At 40.7% G+C, this 26,081-nt stretch overlaps 1 long non-coding RNA gene across 1 annotated transcript in view; it reads left to right on the forward strand.

The window, feature by feature from the left end:
• Positions 1–420: 420 nt before the first annotated feature.
• LOC146510968 (uncharacterized) overlaps positions 421–26,081 on the forward strand; it is a 395,415-nt gene continuing 369,754 nt past the window's right edge. The window contains exon 1 of the long non-coding RNA XR_014876132.1: positions 421–1,131. This is a non-coding gene — a long non-coding RNA (uncharacterized LOC146510968). The remainder of the gene's footprint in view (positions 1,132–26,081) is intronic.

A 26,081-nucleotide genomic window follows, 5' to 3' on the forward strand; every position in this document is an offset into this window, starting at 1 on the left:
ACTGATCTTTTTCCATGGAGAATCATTTGAGTGAGCACACAGTAGAAGGGTTTCAGACCCTGGAAAGAAACCTAGATAAACTGAAGGCAAGTTGCGATGAAAAGCCACTGCTGAAATCGATTGACGCTTTGATCCTGTTTGGTTGTATTTGGATTGAGCCTGGTGCTGGCTGGGCTGATACAGCAGGAGCTCTGAGAAATAAACATGATTAAAAAGATATTATCATATATCTTTCAAGCAGGAAATTAGCTTTAGTGAAAGATCTAAATGAAATCACAATGTAACACTTTTTAAGATTTTCTATATTTGCTTGTTCATTCTTTTCTTTCATTCCCTCTTTTCTCACAACACTTTCATGTCTTTCTCTTTCTTCAGAATCATTGACCAGCTTGATGGAATGTGTGTGGTCGCTCCTAAAACCCCCAGTGCAGATGTTCAGTCTAGTGCTGCTTGGGCTCTTTGTGCATTGAGAATGCAGAAGTACAGTGAAGTGCATATTTCTTATAGTTATCCGTGACTTAAAGCTAATTGGCCTTCTGCCTCTGTCTTGTTCCTGCGAAGTGAAGCACATCACCAGCACATATTTATCCTGTAAATCAAAGAGTTCTGCAGTGTTCGTGTCATTTCAGAAGGGTTATCCTTCTCACAAAACAGAAGCCATCTTATATCATCAAGCTTGTCTCCTAAGCCCTTCCTTCAACCTGCTGCTGCTGGGAGGTTAGCAGGGGCAGAGCTGTGTCAGAAGAGGCTTACATGAACCTTGGACTAATATGAAGCAGAGAAGCTTCCTTGGCACAAAGGGATTGGTGAATTAGGAAGCAGGCGGGGAGAAAGACTGAGTAATATCCTGTGGCATGGCTTCTGATTTCCCAGCTGAAAATCTTCTCCTAACATGCTACTAGCTCCAGAGGCACACAATCCACTACATGGTTTTGAATGTTGTTCATATACGTTTAGATAGAACCATGCACAGAACAGGAATAATAATTTTTAAACAGGACATGTTTCTTATAGAATATACGGCTGTAGCCACTGCGTGATGCACCTCTTACAATCCGATTATTAAGTGATGACGTGACGAATCCTACTTCCGGGCCTAAAGTAGTCTGCATTTAATATGGCTTTTGTGTTGTTATGTTTAATGCTTTGTATTTTCTTCTATTTAATCTGAAAAAGCTCCTAAAAAAAGTCAGTGATCACCGTTGACCTCCCTCGGCTTTTATTACCGCTAATCATTTATTTAAGATCAGTTTTTAAAACCTTACGATGTAACTACAGCACAGCCCATGCAGCAGTATATGAATGACTAACCTTGTGGATGGATTATCTCATTTGTTCTCCTGGCTGAAGTTTGGTCCTTTTACAGCATCCTGCCATGCGATTACATTTGTTCCTGACCACCGAGAACACTCACGTTAACTTTTATCCAGTGGAAAAAAAGTTAGCTTGTTTATATTATGCTAACATAGCTGTGTCGCTAGCGGTGACGTAGCACATCATTATATACCAGCTAGCCAAACTTCAGTAACCCTACAAACGTCACTGCTGTTTAGTTTTCTGTCTTCATTTATGTTGGAAGTGATAGCAAAGCTGTACGTTTTAATATGTTTCCAAACTGCTGCAGTCAGGACATGCTATATTGTATTTAGATAGAAGCTAGCGAGCTAACTTCCTGCTAACTTCTAACTCCGTTAAATGTCATAAATTCCGTTTTCATGGATGCCTGGATGTTAAACTCAGTTGTTACACCTGGTAGAGCAGAACGCTGATAATTTTATTGAAGATGAAAGACTTTAGACAGTGTTTTAACTCTCAGTAATGCCACAGTGATCATTTGATATATGGACCTGCAGCAGTTTAGGCCCAGACACGGCTAGTGACGTCAGACTGAACGACCGGATAGCATAGCTTCTCCAGGCCTCTCCAGAGCTTTCACGAACTGAAAATATTTGGTGCTTTAGTGTCACAAAGAAGACCCAGGGCTGTTGAGCTGCTGTATTGTACAAGAATGGGACATGGGAAAAGGTCAGTAATGGGTGCCTCCCCCCCCCCCCGTAGGAAATAAAAAAAGAGAGAGGATGCTACACAGCGGTAAACATTGCTCTGTTTTAAGTTATAATGAGCATCTTTATGCTGTTGTTTGAGGTCTTTAGCTTACTATTACAAATCAGTGTCGTCAATCAACCTTAATTTGGGTGACATATCATCTGGTCTTTGATCTCCTGAGCAGCTGTATTGTTTCCAGCCACACCTAAAGTTGTTTTATTAGATTATAGCAGTGATTAAAAGTAAACAGCTTGTCAGTAGAACAGTCTGGTTAAGTTTAAACATACTGGACCCAGGCAGGTGTCTTCGGGGGGGAAATCTTTTTCTAGTGGGTTGGAATTTTTCTGGCCTAGAAGTGTACGCATGGCAGCCATGTGGAGGGCGAGGGGGGACTGCAGACCCACCGTTGAGTGCTAACAAAGTTTGACAATGTTTGTCTGGATGTCAGTGTGCCAGTTTTTAGGGAAATTCATGAACATGCTTTTTGGGTGATTTTCCTGGGACAGGAGCAATGAGAAGAGCTAAATAGCGCTCTTTACCCATTGACATGGGAAACCTGATACTGCTGCTTTGGTGCATTTGTTATTTAGATAAAAACTCCATGTGGTTTGAGTTAGCAGTTCCATAGTGGATTTATGAAAGAGCCATGGTATAAATGCATCTGCTGGATGCTCCATACGGTACTTTTGCCCCTCCAAGGACACAGACATAGACAGACACTATGCTCTGTGTCCACAGGTCTACAACTTAAGTTGATTTAGTACCATAAAAGTACTCTAAAGACTTAGAAGTGAATCATTCATTTATCTTTGTTCTTAAATCAAGGAAATACAACCTTCCCACTCACACGTAATGGGGTGTATCATTAATTTGCCTTGGATGCTGAGACACATTTAGATGCTTGATTTATTTTTCCTTTACATAGTAGCCATGTATGCTACAGAAGTCTGATTGCTCTAGAGATGGGGTCAGGGCATGCTGCTGCCATTCTGGGCTTGGCTCACTCCCCTCAGCTTGAGATCACGCACAGCACATAATGTGTTTTCTATTTCATTTCATCCTGGGTAAGAGGAGGGGAGAGAGAGGATAGCAAGAAAGGCCTTTCCGTGTGCAGCCTCATAATGCTGTGGTTTCAAATCTGGGGGCCCGTCCAGGCCATGAAAGAGATTCTGGCTAGTCTGTCGCAGCTGGTGGCTTGAGAGAGCTTCCTCTGTCGCAAGGACTCCTGGCCAGCCATCATCAGTATTCCTGAGGAAGAGCTTCCTGTGCGTCGGGGGGTCAGCTCCTGGCTCTGGCACCCCCCTCACTGGTCTGCACTGCACACATGGTTCATCCTCTGGCACAGCATCACAGGGCCCATACACCGCATCCTGGCTTGATCTCAGCTGTGAGCTCTCTGTAAGAGAGGAGAGCACAATAGTACATTAAGCTCTTCCAAAGTAGCTGTGCACTAAAACTGTAAATCAGCTCCTGCCTATTTTTCATTGCTGAATTTGATAGAATCCCATCATCAGCTCTGGATATGTAGATTGATGTCAAGACAGACTCAAAATTAAGCGTACTTTCTGAGTTGCATCCAGCGATCCATAATTGTATGCTTTGGAGAAAAATTCGGTTCTATTTTCAAAGTACTGAACATTACAGACTTGGGCACCTTGATGTATTCTTCCGTGGCTTACGATATGGTGAGTTGTGATTTTAAACAGCGGTCTGATGTGCCAAACCAAACTGAAGCCGGTGTCTCTGCCAGCTCTTCCGCTGTGGTTCGCTCAGCGCTCCCCACCAGCTTTTGGTTGGTTGGTAGGCATCACCCCACAAGTCGAAGAGAGTACCGTGAACTCAAACCATGAAGCCATGAAGTGTACATTGTTTCACACTGAGGGAAAGGTTTTAAAAGTCACCTCTAAGCTTTAAATTCTATGTTTCTTTTTCATTATGACAAATTAGGGCCGGAGTAAGGAAAAGGTTGTGAGCATCTGGCTTGCTCAACAAAAGCCAACACACAGGACAGGAAACTGGAATACGAATACATTGCATAGCATCCACCAGTGAGATTAATGACACTGAATATAGCTCTACTTCCAAAAAGGCTGGAATATGGTTCAAAATGTAAATAATAACAATGCACGAAATTAGTCTTTTACAGTGGATCCATGCTGTTGTAATACGTGTACTTGATTTAGTTTTATATTGAGAAATGTTATTCTGTTGTTGAACCGTTTTTCCAAGGTGGTCTGAAACAGAAAGGACAGTCCTTCTGCATGCTAACTCAAGACTCAGCCTCTTTTGGGATACTTGTTTTACACTGAATCATCATCATCATCATGCAATGGCCTCATTGTTTATTAACTAATCATTTCTGAGATGTGATATTTTTTAACATTACACAACCTTTCCAGTTTTCTCTTGTTACCCGTTTCTCAACTCATGAATTAAGTTTCAGCATTTGATCATTTCTCTTTGTGTAAATGATTTGTAAATGCTTGCATTGTGTTTTTATTTACATTTTAAAAAGCATCCTGATGTTTTCTGGAAACAGGGTCGGGCTTTGTTTTGTCTGCGTTTCTCAAATGTCCCAGTCTGCATCTCTTCTTTCCTCATTCATTGGACTGCTCCCCTCTTCATCATCTTCTGTGTTTGTTTGCAGCTAATAACAGACTTTTTGACTCTAGGATGCAGGAGAAACGGCACGCTCGCTCATCGGTGGATTCCAACTGATTGTTAAATTGCTGATTTCAACAAACAATGAGGTGCTGTGCAAGTATTAGTATTTATTTCTGCAAAATAGCCAAAGACGAGGAGAATCTGGCAATCCTCACTGATTTCAAGGTCGTCCCATCGCTGGCCTGACTAACATAGTAAGAACACCTCGGGGAAATTCAGTTCAATTTCATTTCATTTATACAGCACCAAATTTGTAAAAATTGCTCTCTGGGATTTAATAGAATCTTATTTCTCTCGATACTGATAACAGGTTCTGTCACCATCTTGCTGATGTCATTGCACAGTGCTGCATGTGGAGCAACAATAGGGCATCATTTGGTGAGGTGGAGCTGTGGCATAGCAAAGCCATTTCACATTGCTTGTTACTTTTCATAAAAGTAAAGAACCGCTGGTTCCTCCATAAAATGACCTGAAATGCGTTGTCTCATAATTACCAGTTAACAATATAAACTTGATTCATCGTTTGCATTTTTCTAAAACAAAGCTATGCAGCATTTTTCCATCTATTTCGTCTTTGTATGACAGATGCAAAGCAATGGATGGAACCCTTGGTCACCTTTTCTGGTCTTGCCCCACACTCAGGAGTTTCTGGGCAGAGATATTTAATATATATAACCAGATTTATGACTTAAAATTAGAGCCGGATGGTGTACTTGCAGTGCTAGGCTGCTCCCTAACCTCATTGGCACTCAGACGTCCTCTTCAGAAAGCCTTAATGTTTGGCATGATTGTAGCTAAAAGACTTATTCTTAGAGCCTGGAAATCACCATCTCCTCCACTGTTCAGGGTTTGGCTACGTGAGATGATTGCTTGTTTGTATATTGAAGAGGTTCGTTATCGTTTGGCTGACACCCATTTTAAGTTTGTCGAAATCTGGGGCCCTTTTCTCAATCATATTAATGGGAATTTAACATAAACTTTAACCCATTTGACTGCACTTTGTGTTTGTGTGAAACTGCTCTTCTGCCGGACCCTGATTCCTTTCTGGACATGTTTCCCACATCTTCTGGTCTTGGTGAACTCTCTGTTGCCCTGCCTAAACTCACACAGAAGATCATCTTCTTTGGACAGTGGTGTTTCTTTTGAACTTTTGATTTGTACTGGCTAACTGGTGTATTTTTATTTATTTATTTTGTTTTTATTTTTTTTCCTTTTCTTTCCCGTTTTCCTGTTTGGGTTTTTTTTGTTGTGTTTGGTTTCTGTTTTTTCTTTTTTTTTCTGTGCTTAAATGTTATTGTTTTTGAATCTTATGTCCTTTGTCTGGTGTGCCATTATGTAACTTTGAACTTAAAATCTTATAAATAAACATTAAAAAAAAAAAAAAAAAAAAAACCCAATATAAACTTGAGGCTCCAGCCCCACATATCAAGATAAATCCCTTGGCCTGTGACTGAAGAAGTCACTTGGATGAGTCCCTTGGATGAGTGAAAACCCTAATTCTAGATGAACAGAATTAACTTGTGTGGAGGCTCAAATAGACTTTAAAGCCACAGTGAAACACAAACATACTCATCACTGCCTTCAGTACCTGTTTAAGATGAGGCTCTGGCTGCTTTTCTTGGCAGCATAATGCTGTGATTTCTGTCCCAGATAGAGTGTGCACTTTACCATTGCACATTTGTCCTTTTGTTCAATAAAAATAAAAGTAATGTCCACATGTGTGCTATAGACTATGTTCCACCACTTTGCTCCTATGGCACACTTAGTAATCTGTATTTATTTAGTCTACTCTTTTTTTTTTTTACATAAATAAATAGTTTATATTATTTATAAAGTTTATTTTAATTTTTAATTATGTGCAATTTTGTTTTCTTTTAGATGCAATATTGAGAGGACTCTGAGCTTAAGAATTTCATTGCCAGTAGCGGTATGCCATTGTTACCTGAATATGACAAATACAATTTGAACTTGAAATCAGCTAATTGTAATGCAAGTATGCAGGGATAAAAAACAACTTTGTTTCATGATTTTCATTCTTTCTATTCACCCACCATGCAGGTAACTGATGAACCTTTGTGATGGAAGTAATAACTGTAATGTAAGTACTGAATTCAGTACAGTAACTTGCTACATTACTGCATTACTAAAAATGTAATTTAAATACAGTAACACGTTGCTTTGTAACACATAGATTTAATGTATGTCACGTCCCCGTGTCAACTGTCCAAGTACCCCAATAACTGCATTACCAATGAGAACAGAGTAGTTACAGTTACAGTGCGGTTGTACCTGGATTTCTGCCTCCATATTAATGCTTTTTTGGTAGAGTCAAAAATAGTGATTACTTGCAGTTTATATGGTGTCTTTTAGTATAAATCTAGCAGGATTGCACCAAGGAAAATGTGCTTTGCTCTCCCACCGCCCTTGTTTTACTGATGTGTGAAAAACACTTGAGTAATAAACTTTGAAAAGCTGTGACTATTTTCAGAGCCTTTGACCGATGGAGCAGAAACAAAGTGGGTTTTTATTCGACGGCGGAAACATGACTCCACTTTCTAGCCGTCATGGGAATTCAGAAAAGCAAACAGCTCAGTGTGTGCCAAGTGCCATTTCTACCGTAGACCCTAGATGCCATTACAGTGCAAGTCAAAGGGCTGTAGCTGGGGGTAACTGTTGCTAAGGACTGTTCCTGGACATGAGGGTAAAATGCAGTAGCAGTACGGTTCAGGCCAAAGAGTGGGGTCAGAGCTGTTCAAGACCAACAGAGAACAATGTTTTTTTTATGGTCAAGTTTTTCTCCTCTGTCAGCCTACATCCGCCAGCTTTCCTCATCGTGGCAGTTGTGTAGCACTCTTCCAAAAAGGAACAAGCATTGTTTTGTCTAACATTCGAGCCTGTCGGGCTGTTTCCATGCTCAGCTCCAAAGACTGTTTATGTTTGTCTCTGCAAGTGATGCAGAGATTCTGTATTAAGATTACACTGTAACTGATGTCTTGTCACAGATGATAATACACACATAGTTCAGTATATTGGGGAAACATTGTTAGCTTCCTCTCTAATTCAATCATGTTTCACAGAACAACTTTATATACAACTTTCACATGAGAAGTCTCCCTGTGAGTATGAGTGAGCACCTCATAATTAACGTGACTTAAAATCCATATATATATATATATATATATATATATATATATATATATATATACTGTATATATATATATATTTAGTGGTAATGCTATTGCAGCCAAATATTTTTTTCCCATGTTCATTAAAAGGTCTGCTTTTGCTTGATTTGCTGTTACAGTGTATGTGGTTCCACACTAGCCATAAGTGGTTTGCTGGACTCAGCAGTGGGTGTTCTGAACACGTTATGTCCAATTTGCAAAAGTCATTAAGCTGGATGCCTTTTGTAGTTAAAGCAGCGACAAAAACCGGACAAGCCCTCTTTTTTTCTGCTCCCAGTGTGCGTGTGTGTCTATATTTGACATTCTAGTGTGAGAAAATGGGTGTATGTATGTGCAAATTCAAGAAATGCCACCCTTTTTAATCTGTCTCTATGTTTGCCCTTATTAATGTACCAGTTAAGAGTTGCAACACTACTCCATAATGTATTTTTGGACTTTTAAAGAGCTTAATTACCAAAGGCCACATAACTGCACCAGCATTACATTTGTTCTTAATCTCAGACATGGAAACACAACACAGGCAGCCTCATTGTTCAGTGTGACCACGGTCTTAACCAGTCTGGACGGGGAAGGCTGATACTTACCTGAGTGACCCCGAGGAAACATTACAGTGAGGGAGCTTGTCAATCTCCAGCACTAAGTGTGCACGGCAATGCTGTGGTTCATGATATACAGACAGCTGCTAGCAAGAATGTGTTAAAATAATATTTCTAATAGTTCTGACTGAGCTGGAGAGGGTTTATCGATTTATTGGTGCAGGGCTCTGTTTTTAATTTACAGCCCTGTGTAAAATTCTGGTCTGCCTCTTGTATTATTGCAACTGTATTTCAAAGAGTTTTTCTGTGCATTTGAGAAGCTCTAAAAACATGTGCAGTGTATAGTTTCAAATAAGCAAAAGTTTCTTCTGCTATGGCCCAGTCCCTTAAGATTCATGAGGGAAATTAGGCACTGAAAAGAATGTATTTCACACTGGAAAACACATTAGTGACCCGTCCTTGTCTGTTAGTGAGTCTGTCTTAACCACACAAAAAAATGTTCTCTAATTTATTTACTTTACTATCCAAATATTAAAGATTGTAAGTAAATGAGTTTAAATGTTAGCTTTTTTTATTTTTGGTGAATGTGCTGGATCAGATCAGATCTTGTTTAAGAAAAATATTTCAGGTGCTCTCACAATTAACATAAGACGCAAGTTAGACTGAGATGAGTTTATTTGACGACCCCTCTCGCAGTTTCATACGGACGTGCTTTATTTTGTACGCAGAATCAGCGTGCTTTCACCCTGTGCTTTACATCGCTTCCATGGGACTGGGGATTGTTTGCTGAAACCATAAATCCTTGTAGACAGCTTCGGCCAGCTATTTGTACTAAAGAGGCTCTTTCATAAGAAAAGCTTTGTGAAGTAAATTGATGAAAATTACAAAATGCGACTGGTAATTATTGGTAATTTTCAACTGAAAGTATTCCAAAGCGCAGCCTTTGCCAGGTCCTGGTATGTAGTATTTTAAGGCTTTTACTAATCTAAATGAGAAAAACGTTTGCACTTTTGTTGCCATGAGTACGCTTCTTACCCGGCACGGCGAGCGTTTGTTTTCATTTTTTTTTTCTGTTACACGCTCAAGAGTTTTTTGAGTGAAAGTGTGCAGCTTGGGTGTTTGGGTGGGGGGTTCAAATAAATCCAGGTCACACATCACAGGTTTACTTCTGCAGTTTCTTCTGGGTTTGTGTCAAACATGCTTTTCGTGGGTGCTGTGAGCAGATGAGACGGGCCCTTACTCTGATGCTCAACATGTTTTTGGCATCCACGCAACCTAATGGTGCCTTAAGCCGCCACGCTTCTTGTGTTCTTCGGATTAAGAATTCGAAATATCTGCCCTGAAAGTTAAAAATTTGAATGGTTCCCTGCTTTTCCCCTTCCTCTCTAGAGACACAGAAAAAGCAGTTCAACAGTCTCTGGCTCACTGGAGACTACAGGGAGTGTTATTTACCTTGACTTCCCTCACCCGTTTCCCCTCGGCAAAACATTGCTGCCTGTTTGTGCTTTTTGCTTCTTCAGTGGAGTCTGCAACACTGAAATGGAGGAATGGCCTGTTGGGGGATGCTGGTGAACCTGTAAGGTCTGCTAGACCTGGCACAGGAGAATTTGAACCTCAGATCCCACAGCCAGGCACCATCCAGCAGAGCACGCTTAACACCATGACACCTCCATTGGTGACAGAATGTGCATACACGTGCAACAATATGTGCAGCCCTCCCAGACTGCATGCCTGCTCCTCCCACACCTCACCTCAGGAGGGGGAGCATGGTCCACAGGTCCCTTCTTGGAGGTCAGGACTCACTGGAGCTCTCTGAAGTGCAAAAAGCTCGCGGTTCAGTTTTTAAATGCACTGAAAAAAAGGCCATGTTGGATTTACTTGATTCAATAGTGGACATTTGTTGCACACAAATGTTTTGCTTTGGCAGAAACTTAAACAACTGAGTTAAATCAACACAACTTTTTCATATTCAATAAACCTGTGCATTTTGTGTTCCTAAAATGCGATTGAAACATGTTCAGATGAAGTAAGTTGAGCTCTTGGAATATTTTAATCCTTCACAATTTTGTCATTTTATTTCAACACTATTCAATAACTTTTACCCCAATACTACTTGGTCACTTAAATACTACATGTTGTCTTCATATTACATGATGTTCAACAAAGTCTAGATCCTGGTTACCATAAAAATTGAATGGATTTACAATGACTACCATCCTCCGGGTTGCAGGAGAGCTGGGAAATAACCCTGAAGTGATAGGTTACGAGGCAGGGTACACTCTGGACAGCTCACCAGTCTTTCACATAGAAGCAAACAACCACGTGCACTTACATTCACAGGTAATTTAGAATCACCAGTTAACCCTAACTCTAATAACTGCATGACTTTTAACTGTGGGAGGAAACCAGAATACCCAGAGAGAAGCCACTGCAAACTAGCCAGAATGTGGATTTGAACCCAGGACCTTCTTACTGTGAAGCAACAGCACTAACCACCATGCCAACAATCTAGGAAACACAGGAAAGCTATGATTTCCTGTGTTTGATGCAGAATTTTTTTGTTTTTGTCCTTGAAAGGTTAATCCACAATAAATAGCAATAGCATGCACGTGGTGTGTGTGTAGTTCTCTGCCTCTTATAACTCCACTGATTTTCCTGCAGTTTGAAATCTTGTGCGATCTTGTGAATTTCATGAGTTCAGCAACTAACCACTCTTACTAGATTGTATCATTTCATCTCAACAGGAACAAATTAAGTTTTTGAATTCTATGCAAATCCTACATGATTTAATTACGTTCATAGAAACATGAAATTATTGTGTTCAAATTACAAGGTAGACTTTTTTAATGTAACAACCACCCAATTTACTTTTTTTGGTATACCAAAAAAAGTAGAGGTGGCTGCTCGACTTGACTGAGATGGATGCCTTCCTGAAACCACGATCCAAAGAGTGCGAGACTGAAATCCCGTGCAGTGTCGCGGGATTTAACATTGCTATATTATTGACTTACTTCACTTGAACATGATATGAACAATTTAATCTACCCTCTCTGCATATCATGTAGTTTCTACACTATATAGTTACACTTAACTTTAAAGCATGAGGCAATTGTGTTAAATACACGCAAGATGCTTATGTAAATCCAAGAGCTGGCCAATCCCTTTTTTTCAGTGTGTGGAACGAGTGTTCGTGTTGCCACAGTGAGGGAGTAGCTAACAAGTGGAGTATTATATTCCTCGAGATCCCAGCTGGGAGAGAGAGCGAGCAAGAACAAAGGGCAGTAAAGAGAGATATGATGTCTTATCCTAGCTGTGCACTTCAGGAGACTTTATTTGGTGAAATCTGAGTAACGTGAGGTTGGCAAAAACGCTGCCTCTGGCACCTCTCAGGCATCCTCTCTTCTCACAGGACAGACTTGTTTAGTGAGCGTCATGTGGATGTATGTTTGCTTTTAGAGGTCTTTTGGATGCTATTTAAAAATCACATAAAACTGGAGGGCAAATGTTTTGCACACACTCCTCGACACGGATGAGACTGCTCTTTGACTTTTTCCACAAAATAATGTGGTTATAAGTAGAAGAAGAACAGCAGTTTCTCAGATTTTAACTGGACATATGCTGTAAGTTCACAGCCTTTTCGTGCTCGTACCCATAGGCTGGCTCACTTTATCTTTCGTGTTTTCCTTTCACGGTTTGTCTTTGCCCTGAAAATCCTGGGAATGCCTTGTCTCTGCTTCTTTGCAAACCACACTGATGTGTAGAGCGGTCTTAAATTTGCATGTAAAACATAGAAAGGTCGGAAGGTGTTTCTAATGCTTTGAGCTGGGAGAAAAACTGATTTTAAGTTGAGCTTCCATCTGGAATTAAACGTGCTGTAAAAATTAAGCTTTGCTTGCTCAAGTGAATTTTGAATAAGAGGCAGACAATGAGCAGGTGGAGATTAGCCAGAAGCTTGTAGAGTAAGACTGACTGGTTCTTGGATCATGTTGCATGCTGCTCCTGGTCAACATGGATGTGACATTGCTGCAGCGAAATGAGGGGAACAAACACACCACTTAAGCCTGCTGCTACACAGTTTGTTAAAGTCATTTTTCCACCAGAGAGCACAGCTTTTATATGTGGACCTTAAAAGTGCATCAGACTTCTAAGCAATGTATTCATTGGGGCTTCATTATGTTCAGGAGCTGGCAGTGTTTAAGTGCTTAGCCGAGGGATGTAATGTTGCCATTGGTTCGTTATCTATATAAACAAGCCTATGTGGAAGAACTGGAAGTGTGTCACTGGAAACCTCAGTGGTACACCATTGTAATTTTACCACACAGCACACATTGTACAAATTTAGATTCATCCATTGAATCCATCCATTTACTTTTATTTTGATTCAGCCCCACAGCTGCCCACAAACATAATGTAGTGATTTTACTGCAGATACAAGAAAAGAAATGCCCCTCTGTGGTATTCCATATATCCAGTTTGTTCCTTTTTGCTTAGCTCCACATAATAATACCTCTTTGAACATACGAAAACATTTTAAATGTTCAATTTCATATTAGCAAAAAATAAACTTCCAAACTTAGAGATTTCTGGAAAGCTCAAAACTTTGTTCTGCAATAAGACCTAACGAGATCCATTATACAAGCCACTAATAGTCGGATATAATCTGACCTTTGGAGCGGCGGAAAGGCTGTCGAGTGTTGTGGTTCATGCTCAGGTTTTTAATGTCGAGCCTACCCTGCACGACTTTCATGTGAACAAACTTTGCAGAAGCATGTGCGCATGCAGCTGTAACCCCTTTGCTGAGCCACGGTTTGGAAGTGGGATATACACGCATGCACACTGAATGCACACAGGGGGACACGTGCCAGTGCAGTTGGAGACAGTCGTTGCACAGCCACCGCTCTGCAGGCCCCTCTGGTCAGTGGGGGTGTGCAGTGATTCTTGTCGACACGGAAACATTAGGAGGAAGTTATTTATATAGGCACTGGATGTTTTAGTGTGCTTTTTTCCAAAGATGCAAAGATGTTTTCCCAAAGGTGTATAAGTTCACTAAATATTTTCCAAAGGTGTAGTAGTCCAGTGGAATTTTTTCCAAAGATGTAATAGTCACCTGGATATGGTTGACTTAATGCTTTTCTACTCTTTCGATTCACTTTGGAGAAACTCTGCTTAGGAAATGGGATTTTATGGGTATCACACATTAAGATGTGGTGGGGAAAAATGGAGACATCACTTTGACTTGATTTAACAGCAGATGCTGTCAGTTTATTGCCTACACAAGCAGCAACTTCCAAAATGTCAACCCATTCATCCCCATGTCTCCCTCATCTAAAACCCCGCCTTCTCAATTCAAACTGGCCTTTCACAAATGTTAGGAATCACTGTGTTCATCCCTAACTCCCCTATAGTGGTTCTCAAACATTGTAAAATGGGTGCTAAACACACCTCTGTGGAGCACTGCATAAACAAAATGTTTAGTTTAGGCCACCCAGGTCAAACCTCTGTGGCAAACATCTTGTCTTGCAGGTAAAGTGGACGCCCGCCTCAAATGGAGCTCTTTTATAGGACGCGAGTTGGCAAGAGTAGGAGTTCGAATTTCTAGAAATGGTCAACCAATCAAACTAATTAAGTGACGTGTATATGTATATGTTTGCTTTATATTTCATTACTGACAAATAATTGATAATGGTGGGATTATTTGTAAAAGTTAATCTTCTTTGTTTTTCCTTCCCTCTGGAAGGATTATGTGATAGGCCAGCAATTAAAGCAGGCAAACACTGAGCAACATGATTGGTTCTGATGACGAGGAGCTGTGTGCGCAACGTCTGACTACTGTGCATGGCCAACAGGAATTATTCACTTATAGAAACTGATCACAGCAGCAGGGTTATTAAATTCAGCTTGAATTGTTTAATTGAAACAAAAGAAAATATCTAAACAAGCCCAAAATACAGTTTGACAGTAGTCAAATTAGCATTTGCGAAATATTGGTAAACATGACAAATAGCGTGAACTTTTTAGCTATTTTAGCTTTGTTTAGATTAGAGGAAGAAATCGTGTCACTTACGCCTTTGGGCCGCTACTGTTTCATAATATTTTCACTTCACACACATTAAAGCTGCTTTGTTGGCACGTTATGTTATGGTTTAACACTAAGTAAATGTTCTGTTGTTCTGTTATAATACAGAACTGACGTGCTCATTAGGTTCAGTCTCTACTAATGATACTTTAATGATCCACATCTACTGCTTCTGAAAGCTGCTTAAGGCAGTATGCAGTTTCACCCACAGCACATTCGAATGGCACATCCCCTATTTTTGCAAGTGTTCAGCTTATTTTACAGCCAGTTTTGTAACAAGAGAATATCTTTTAAAAAAGCAAGTTTGCCTTTCATTAAGTACGAATGTCTACTGTTACTTCCCTGCTATAACTTTTGTACTAATACTGTTTATGTTCATGGAAATCTTCTGTCTTGTGGTTCACTGAAACTGTTGACGAAAGTGCTTAAGATACATTGTTACAAATATCAATACCGTAAGTCTTTTTAAATATGTTCTTCAAAGAAGGGTTTCAAATAAAACGCTTTACCTCGATCGATCAGGGTGTATTTGTTTGCCTTCTTGTTTCCATTGTCGCAGGGAACTTTGATCCCGAACTCCTACCTTACATCATTCACCTCATCTGGAGCTCGTGCAACCATTTTTGGAAGCCCTCCTCGCTCTCTGACCATCTCCACAAAAATAAATCTGACTTTCTCACATTAGTTCTTTCTCCAAATTCATACATATGTAAGAGTAAAATTCTTTGGAGTTACCTTTTCTCCACTAAGTAACTAAAAGAGACCTCGAGGTCAAAACAACATCTGCTTGCTTCTGAACACATCCGACCACCAAAACCTGCAACAGAGCACTGAAACAGAATAACTCACTGTTGGTCGTATGGCGTCAATGTGGAATACGGGACATCTTGAGAAATGTTCTGGATAAGTACCCTAAAACAGTCTGGACACATAAATTCAAGTGCTGTTAGCACAAGTGGATAAGAAATGTTTATAACAGTTAGGAACACAATAGAGTGTTTTTTCTCCACCTCAGCAACCAGCAGAGTACCAGGATTTAAATCATAATTTTCCACTGTTTACTTACAGTATTTTCAGATTTTGTAGGGCTTTTATTATAAATAGTAAAATACATTTTATAAACAAGCTCATTATTTTTCTCAGTAAAAACTAGAATGTTGTAGATTTTTGGCTAGTTAGGATCATCTCTTTACCAAAGCAGTTGCATTGGCCTGAAATCAGCAGCAGCTATAAAACAATCTAATGAAGGATTTTTGTGAAAAACACTGAGCTTTTTCCCAAAAGTAGTTTTTGTTTGTTTTGTCTGCCTTTGTTGCTGAGTTTATTTTAAAGGTTATTTCCATAATAATAATCCAGTACTGCCCCCCTACTACTACCCACAATGCAGTAGTAGTGAGATCCTTCCTTCGTCTGATCCCCCAGTTTTCTGTTCCTGTTTCTTATAAACAGCCCATGTCAGGCTCAACAGTCTTGCAGTAAAAGACTGCTGGCTTCTACTGCCTCTCGCTGCCTCTCACTTGTTTCTCAGTTTCTTCTGCTCCCGCTGTCCTGGTCCCAGTTAGCTTAGATGCAAAGCACTCAACCACAAAGGGCTGCCACAAGTTCTCACGGGGCTTCCGTCATTAATATCAGCCACGTGCAAAAATTAAAAATTAGCAAAACGCTGAAAATATGTGGTTGAAAATTGTCGTTGCCATTTAAAGATTAAGTACTCCCAGCTGTTTGTGGGGGTCACTGGAAGAGCACAGATGAAGGAGGAGTGGATGAGTGAGTTTATTACGCTGAAGAAGCGACTTCCTCCCAAGAACACAAAAAGTAGGAGCTGGAGGCAGCCACTGTCTCTAAAGCAGTCAGAGCAAATAAATTCTCAGTGATTAATGGATCTTTAATTCCATGTAGCGAGATTTGTGGCTTCAGCAACACCAGCAAATGTCAAAACTCATTCTTAAGAAATGTTTAAGCGAATCTCATTTCACTTTTTAAGCAAACAAAGAGGAAAATCTGTTTTCTTCTTTTGCGGCAACTTAGTGGCAACTCTGCTCACATGGATGTTTTATTTCATTAAGTTTCCATCAGCTCTTTTTCTTTTAGAAAAACAAGTTGGTCCGCTTGCACAAACATTGCTGTATAAATCTGCTATTAACCAGTGATTCCACAGGATCCCTCACAGGCATATGTCAGACATCAGGGATTGTCTGAATCTCTCTACTGTAGCAATACGGTCAACCTCACAATCCAACTACAGAAGTTACAGACACTTTATTTTCTGTGAAGGTTTTCCTGAATTCTCTGAAGATTTGCAAACAGCTTGGTGGTGTGGTGGTTGGACCAGTTGCCTCCTGGCAATAAGGTCCTGAGTTCGACTCAACCATCTACCCTGATTTTGTGTGGCGTTTTCATGTTCTCCGTGGCATGTCTTTGGGGACTCCCCCAGAAACATGCAGTTAATTAGCAATCCTAAGTTGCCTGTCTCTCTGTGTTAGCCCTGCAACATACTGGTAACCTGTCCAGGGTGTACCCTGCCACTCATCCCATAGCAGCTAGAATAGGTTTCCCCTGATGTCCTTGAACTGGATAGGCCAAAGAAGATGGATGGTTGGCTGGTTTGTGAATGAAGGCCTTGATGTTGAACCTTGTGGAGCACAGTAGTTTCAGGAGCCTGGCCCTCAGCCTCATCGGTCATAAAGCCACAGCAGAATGTATTAGTTGAGCCACAAATCCTGTGGGAAAGAAACTGCCACTTTCTTTGGCTTGCTGTCCAAAACAGCGACATTATTCAAGGGAAATGAGAGGTTACGCCCCCACACTTCAGCAGGGACAGCAATTATGTCCGACTCTGGCCTTTCTGGTCACCATTCAAGATCCCATGATTCTCATCGCGACACTGAATGGATGGAAATAGAGGAGGGATATCCGTTATGTTGTTGCTCCTGTTTTGAGGGTGCATGTGGGCCCTGTTGTCTGCCACACCCGTGTATCCCAACTGTTGTGTCTCACCATTGACCTAACCTTCACCCTGTCTCCACACACTCCAACAGATGTTTCCCATAGGTGGGAGTGATGGATGGATGTCTACTTTATTGAACATTACATGAGTCTTATGAGTGGAAATATCCTCTCTGTAGCTGTGAAATTTCTCTGTCCTTATTTTCGGTGGACAGGGCTGTAAATATATAACGCTTAATTTTTAGGTCTTTGCAGTCCTTTGAGTGTTTGCCATGTATTGTGATACGAGCTTAATTGTTTTAAAAGGCAACCGCTCTTTTGAAGTGTTTTTTTTTAGATCCCACATCTCCCCAGGCGTTCTGCTGCAATATTTCATAAAAGAAACTAATGACCAGTAAAAATTCCTTCCAAATATTAGAAGTGGCTTTCTGTCCCCTCCAGTGTCTAAAGTGTATTTTTAATATAAAAATCACAAACTGTTGCACAGCAGCGGCAGAAGTTGTGTGGTTTGCTTGCCGATGCTGCCATCAAAAACATGCATGTGCACAACAACCTCTTAGAGCTCCATCCAACAGACGGCTGTGCTCTCTGGTAGCCAAGGACTGTGGGGGTGAACACGGCTTCTGTTCTCAATCACTAAATTAGCTTTTATATTACTGCAGCTCGCTCACACCATCAGGCCGTTGAAGCGAGTCTTGCGTGTGGTGCTAGCTCGCTGTTTGCTCACCGCCTGCTCCCTGCACCCATTTCCTTCTCACAGTTCGTTGCATGCTGTCCTCTCATGCATTTGCATTTCTCAGCGTTTTTTGAAGACGCTTTTAAAAGAGCTCTCATGAGCTCATAGCGTAATATCCTATAAATATATATCCTATAAATGTGAAAAAGCAAATATTTTCTTTCTCTACTCCTTAAATGAGCACACTAATCACCCCTCTCAAAGAGCATCTGAAAACCACACTTTGAGCAATTGCCTGAGGGTTTGAGGGTGCTCAAACTCTGATTTACTCAAATGAGTAAACCTGAGTTTACTTAGTTACTGTGTCCTTTTTGGGTAATAGCACACATGTGAATAAACTAAATAATTTAACTGATGTGCTTGCAAAGTAAGGCCTGTACTAAAAATGTCTTATCTTACGTTTACCCCAGCTTTTGTAGATAGTAGGTGAATTATAACAGGCAAAAGCTCTATAATAACAAATGGAAAATGCATTGCTAATGTGTTCAAACATGGTTTAAAATCTCATTTTTATTTTTGGTATGTGATTTGAATGTGAACACAAATAAATAAAGACTCATTAAACACATTCACCTCTGCCTGATGGTCTTCGAGCAGGTGATTTGGTCCCTGGTTGGTTCCTTTCATGATGAGAATGACAGTTTCATTCTCCTCAGATAAGATGGGCTACACTGCAAACAAGACAAGCTAAAGCTACAAATTTACTTTAGCGTGTACATTTTCACTCAGGAAAGTCGCAAAAACCTGAAGCAACAAATTTGGAGGCATGGCTGACAATATATTATTATTTTGACCATCTTACTGATATTGTAGCTCCTCACTGAAAGTGTGTTTTATCTTTATTTTATAGCTAGCTTAGTTTTACTGGGAGTGATTTAGCTAGCATCAGGTGTGAATATGGTACAGTTTGTATTATTATCTTCTTCAAAGGTTCATTTCTGGCTGACTTGTAACTTTTGTACAGGTGGTCTCACTTTGTCCTCAAGTACTCTTCAGAATTATGTGGAATTCATAGTTAAATCAATGACTCTGAGCCCCCCAGTTCCTAAGGCAAAAAGAGAAACCCCAAACTTACAGATTTCTTCCAGACGTCACAGGTGGTCTCCTGAAAAGCCATATTTAGACTGCGCCTAACATATCCTCGGTTACTGTTTCCAAACAACTCTTTCATTTGTGTGTCTAGAGCACATTTGACTCTGTCCTTTGACAAAAGCAGTCCCCCTTCAGTGTTCCTCGTGGACAGCAAAGGCTTTTTCCTGGCACACCCTCCACATATCACATGCATGCTTTTTGTGACTGACAAAGTATGCATTTTGACACCCACAGTTTGAAGAGTTACCTCCAGATCTTCTTATAAAATTTGTAGGTTCTTGGAGACTTTTTTTGGTGTCAAACAGCCTGCTGTAGTGTGGATTTTCCTGGCATGGCCAGTCCTAAACCAGCTGACAGTTGTTTAAAATCTACACCACTTGTAGATAATTTTCCTTATAGTAGAATGATTTATTTTTTCAAATAATTTGGAGATCTTTTTAAATCCCCTAGCAGACTCATAGGCATCCAAAACCTCTTTTCTGAAGGCCTTAGAGGGCTCTTTAGATCTTGGCATGATGACACCAAACACTTTAGTAGCAAAGAGAACAGCAGGCCCTGGATGTCAGAGGTTTAAATAGGACAAGTTTGGAACGACTGATGATCACATTATGGATTTGAAAGTGTGATAATTATAGAGGTGTGCTTAGTTTTTCCATGTGACTGATCTGTTTGTTTGCGGCCAAGCCTTTAGAGATCAGGATCGTTGTGTTATACTGTAGTAAACGGAACATTTTCTTTTTTCTTGCTAAAGCCCCTGACTTTTTTCTCCCCTAAATATGAGAGGAAGAACAGACTGGATGACGCTTCGTGCAGCAATCACCCTGAACTGTTACGGCACTTAACATCTAAGCATTTCTAATGAAACACTCTTTACTCACCAGATCTGTCTGTTGTAGTCAGTGTAAAGGTAGATGAAGGGGAGGGGGGGACCTGGACTAGGATATGCCTGTCAGCCACATTAACAGATCATAGCTCTTTTCCTTACCTGTCCTTGAAATCGAGGAAATTGTGAAATCTTAGAGACCAGTGCTCTGATTTGATGAAAGTTTAAACGTAGGATTCTAGTACACTGATTGGCCTCATAGGGTAACTGCAACATGCAACCCCCCCTCCCCCCCCCCTTCTTTTTTTGAAATATGACGTGATAACACTCAGCGCACTTTTCAGCTTTGTATTTGCCTCACCTAAAGCCTTTCTTCTTGCGTTAACACTAAACTGGAAAGGAGAGGATCCTGATAGCCAACAGGCAGTTATATTTATTTGCAGACAAAGGATAGTAAAGATACTCAAAAATGCCAAGTTCCCCACACGGCAGACAGTGATGAATTGGCGTGTGCTCCCAGCTGCACAGCTGTGAACCATAAGCCCAGCCAGGTTTCCCCTCACTGGATCGCGAACCAACCTGAGAGCTCCGTATGGCACCCCACCAAAAATTATATTATCCCAGAGTTTTCATCAGGCTCTTTTCATCAAACTATCACAACTCTGGACCTGAGGGGAAGACATGTAACTGAGGGGAATAGCACCAAATCAACAAATCATCAGCAAGGCATTATAGAACATCCTATTTAAATCTGTAACTGATTGCGTACCTTAAGACATGAAGACAAAGTACAAAACCGTAGTAGACACCGGTGGCTTAAATTTCTTCGCTGAATTAACAGTAATATTTGTAAAAGTGGTCAATTAGGCCTATACTCAAAAGTGCATTCTTCTTATTTGGCGTGTTGGTCACAACATCTCATTGATGTGGCCTCCTCTTCTATTTGACCTCTAAACTCAAACCTGTTTGTTCAACTTTAACTCTGACACTAATAAATGCCCTTTCTTTTTCCCTGATGCATAAATAACCCCTGTCCCAGTCTACCTCTTGCTGTCAGTTTGCCCAAGCACTCCCAAATACTTCAGAGCTTTCCAGCTGTCTGCTCACGGAGAAAAATATCTGGAGACTCGAGAACCAAAGATAGCAGCAGCAGAATTATAGAGGTGATGACACACGAATAAGTGAAAAATTTTCACTGAAGTTTTAACAGCACTGGCATTATAAATGAACAAGTCAAACACGTATGCTTCTTTGTTATTCCAGCATGACTGAGGACTTTTGGCAAGACTTAAGTGTGCAAAAAAGCATGATTTGTTAATTCAGCTTGTATCGACGGTGCATGAAAATCAGAGGGTTCGGTTTGCAACGAAAGCTTGACAGATATATCCATCATCACCATTCATGCTGGACAGTGAAGTGGTATCTCCTCCCTGTAGAGTACTATGTGCCAATTTAGTAGCCAGCTGTGTATTCTTGGAACGCCATATTTAGAGATGCAACACAGGACAGGAGGGTTAAACAGTACTGGGTGTTCCAAGTTGCAATTATTCCCCACTGTAATTTTAGGGATCAATCCCAGCGACTGCTAATGGACCTTGATTGCTTTCACTGGACATGTACAGACAGCACACGCTTCAGCTCACTGATTAGTGTCCCAAATGTCTGAAACCCCTCTTTGAAAATAGCAATTGGGTCATTTTATACAACCTGCAAATTTTCTTCTCAGTCACACTTTCCACCATAGCTGGCAAACTTTTGAGCAAATATGTTTCTGGCTTTACAAGTAGTTATACTATGTAATTGCAACATGGTTTACATGGGGCAATTAGGCCCGAGCATGGAGTGAAAACATCATCTTAAATGAGGGGCAGATGATGGGTGCAGAGGCTGCAGCTTTAAAAAATAATTTGGATTGAAATGGCGTAAGGTGTTGACATTGAGCTAACACTGGTTTTAAGTAATGGCTACTTTTCATAGCCAGATCCTTTAATGTGCACTGAATGATGAAGTAGCTCAAGGCAAAACCGGGTGTTCCCTGTTGGATCCATGACGTGTAATGAATGTCTGCTTTTTAATTTTACAATCCCTGCCTCAGAGAGGGACACTAAAAAGGAAGTTTTTAGGCCATGGCATATAGAGCATATATCAAATTTTCTGCAGCTTCTTTAATACAGCATTTGTTAATTAAACATAAGACACATTTGAGTCCCTCTGGAACTTTGGGGATTAGAGCTGAAGTGGAAGTTTAAGGAGAAAACAAATGTTATGAGCGAAAGTGTATTAAACTTTAACTACAAACGCCCCTCTGGCAAGCCAGACCAAACCCACATACAAATGAACTCAGTCGATGTCATATAAAACAATACAAGAGAGACTGTCATTGGTATATAAAACATACAGACACTGGATGCAAGAACAGAGTTTCCCACAATTACACTGACGTACAACATTTAAATTAATGAGTCTTGGATGGAGTGTAGGGTAAACTAATGGTTACTTTCTGGTATTGTATGAAAATGCTCCAGATGTTGGGATCTGATATATACTGACATGAATCTATCAACCAGTATGGATATACTGGAGTTGGTATTTTATGAGAGAACATCAGGGGTTTAGTTTTATACAAACACTGTCACAGGGCCGAGTGGCCTGTACTGAACAGGACTCAGGTGCAGAAACCCAGAGCAGAGACAGCAGATGATGTAACAATTTATTAGGCTTAAGTGCAAAAAAACGTAGCAAAGAAAAAAAACAATAAGACGTGGAGTTTGACGAGGCGTGGCCTGGGAAACGTGGCTAGGGCGAGGGAATGAGGCCTGAGATGCCGAGTGGAGCTGAGCAGGGAGCAGTCACATTGCAGTGGGGGACATGGGGTGTTGAGAGGGGGGTGATGAGAATCCAGGGGAGGTTGAGTGGCGTGGAAAGGCTGACCTGAGATCCGGGGCTTCAGATGGAGTGTGATGGCAGGAGGGCAGGCAGGTGAGGCACAGAGAGATTTTCAAAATGATTGCTTGGTATCCTGAGTCCGGAGGTGGAGCGTGAGCCAAGGTGAAAACAGCAACTGCAGCACAAGAGAGTCTGGTTAACAAGATAGATCACAGCAAGAACTTGAAGTATAAGGGCCTGTTACCAACATGTGTTGATGACAATCTGGCAGTGAATGAACATCAACGTGTGGCTTAAATCCCTCTGGCTTGATTGCCTGCAATAGGCTCCAGGTGTGCAGGAGCTGGAGAAGTTGGCCCTGCTCAGGGGCGGATCCCAGGTAAGTTCAGGAGCCTTATGGAAATTCCAGCCACCCACCGCAGACCATGACAAACACAAACATCAGTTTGGAAAGTTGTCAGACATTTCTTGTAGTTGGTCATCAAGACCATGCACAGGAATTTTGACCCAGTCCTCTTTACAGAAATTCTCTAAATCCTTTAGTTTTCTTTGATGACGTTTGTCAACTCAAAACTCGTTACACAGATTGAGGTCTGGAGACTGACAAGTCCACTCCATGGCCTAAATGCACTTCTTCTTTAGCCTTTGTTGTCTTGGTGGTACTTTTTGGATGATTTAGATCCTATATCCTCTACCCTTAGCAAAAAGCATAATGTTTCCACCTCTGTGCCTTGCTGTGGCAATGGTGTTCTTTGGGTCATACTCAGCATTACCCTTTCTCCAAACAAGTAGATGCTGCTCAACTTTGGTTTCATCTGCTTTCTCTTCTTGGGATGATTCACCACCTTACTCATGATCATCCTCACCACATATGGCAAGATCTTGTATGGAGCTCCAGAAGAAGTATGATTGATGATCATTTCTTGTTTCTTCTATTTCCAAATAATCAAACCAAAAATTGTCACCCTCTCATCAAGCTTCTTCCTGATAGTCTTGTTGCTCTAGTCTACAATCTTGTCCCTGATGTCCTTGGACAACTCTTTGGTTTTACCCATGGCAGTGGAGAGGTTAGACACACATGCTTTATACTTGTAATGATTTGAGATCAGTCAATTAAATAACATTCAATTACAATCTCTGGAAGCCAGAATTCTGGCTGGGTTGTAAGAGATCTAATACTTATTTCACTCAATGACTTGACTTTTTGGTTGATATTCTGTCTCTCTCTCCATTACCATGAGAATACCATAAATATTAGTGACTGTTAATTTTTTTGTAATGAAGCAAACTTACAAATTCAACAAAGCATACTTACTTAACCACTTACTTAACCAGATCAATGCAAAAAATAATGCAAAACATAAGAAACACGTGAAAGAGCCCAAGGTGTTGACCAATTCCAGCACCCTGTCCTGTGTCCTTGTCCTCCATCACACAGTGAGAGTTTATTCACAATATAGAGCTGATGGGTTGTAGTATATGTGTTTATTTCCTTTTTCATCAGCCCTTTAATCCTTAATATGCATGGGTCGAAGTCCAGAAAGACTGCAATACAAGCTGTTGTGACACTATGACATCATCTCTGGGGCTTGTCTGAGCTCCATGGGAGACAAAATATTATTCAACTGTTTTTACAGGCTGAGTTGTAATTACCCCTTGTGGGTCGACTAGACCAAACTGATGGGCAAAATTGAGGGGGGACCCTCTAAAATTAGACAGTGAAAGTCTGGTGAATTCTTTTCTTTCTGAATTTTTCATCCAAAGCAGTAATGTGTTCCAGAAATGTCTAAACTGTGAGTGGAGTAAGACTGAGTCAGGTGTCACATTCAGCATTACAAGACTTCATGAAAAATAGATTATACTGCAAAGCTTTTCAGCAGTAACCCATATCTCTAGACTAGAAATATATAGTCACTGGTGCCAGGTTTCAAAAAAATTGTTTATGGTTTAACTGCAACACCCAAACACATGACGAAGAATAGACAACAAAGAAAACAGATGCCGGTGTAGTTTAGGAACTCCAGCCAGAGATGAAACAGAACTGTGTACAGGGATCGCCTGCAGAGTCCCTGCCACCAATCCTTATAGAGTGGGACATGATGATTAATGTTGTGCTCCTACCTGTTGAATCGTTTTGCACGCCCACACTTGGATGACAAGCAGGAGTCATAAATAGAGGTGCAGGCAGTAAAAGCAGAGGCTTTGGAGAGGGTAGATTAAGAACAAAGAGATGCCATTTACAAGCCTCAAAACTTTCCCAGTCAAGTCTGTGCTGAGCCACAAGTTTAGATAACACTGGCAAGGTCATGGGAGGTAACATGAGTTCACATGAGGTGAGAAGTCAAACATACATATTGTGTATAATCCAAGCAAATAAACTATTCTTAATTAAAGCCATTACATGACTGGGCCATTCATGGTATGTTTGCACAAGCTGTTAGTAAAAGTTAACTTCCCCCATTAAATGAAAATAAGCACAAATAAACAATAATTACACAGGGCTCGAACCCTTCAAATGGCTCTTGCTGCTTAGTCACGTCCTTTGAATAACTACCTTGGATAAACCCCAAAGGAACACACAGCTGAGAACCTCAGAATCTGTGACTCATGAGCCCATAATGTGACAGGTTTATAATGGAAGTCAATGAGAGGGTGCATCAGGAGTAATCAGCAGTGGCATGGCTATATACAGTCAGATTTTTTTTTCTCTTTCTTCTCTTCAGTGTTACTGAAAATAGTTTAGAATTGTGTTTGTGTGCTGAATCTGATGGAATAACTCTCATTACAAGGAAAACATACGACCTTGATGATGGTCTGATACACTGATAGCCAGCTGTATACAAAAGTGCACTAAGTGGTTTCTAGAAGGGGACAAAATCTCTTGACACAGGACCATTTAGGACCCAAGTGTGATCTTGCAGGGATAAAACATGATACACTCTTTACAAGCACCCACAACAGGTTTATTGCACTGTAAAGTGTCTGTAGCAGACAGTGGGTTTGACTCAGTCTACATCTTGCAGGAGCTAAAGAAAAGAAACCATAATGACTGACCTTGATGCAGTATTTGGAGTTTTCTGATGTTAGCAAA

This window comes from Neolamprologus multifasciatus, chromosome 9 (genome assembly GCF_963576455.1).
Source record: "Neolamprologus multifasciatus chromosome 9, fNeoMul1.2, whole genome shotgun sequence".
Taxonomy (NCBI): Eukaryota; Metazoa; Chordata; class Actinopteri; order Cichliformes; family Cichlidae; genus Neolamprologus; species Neolamprologus multifasciatus.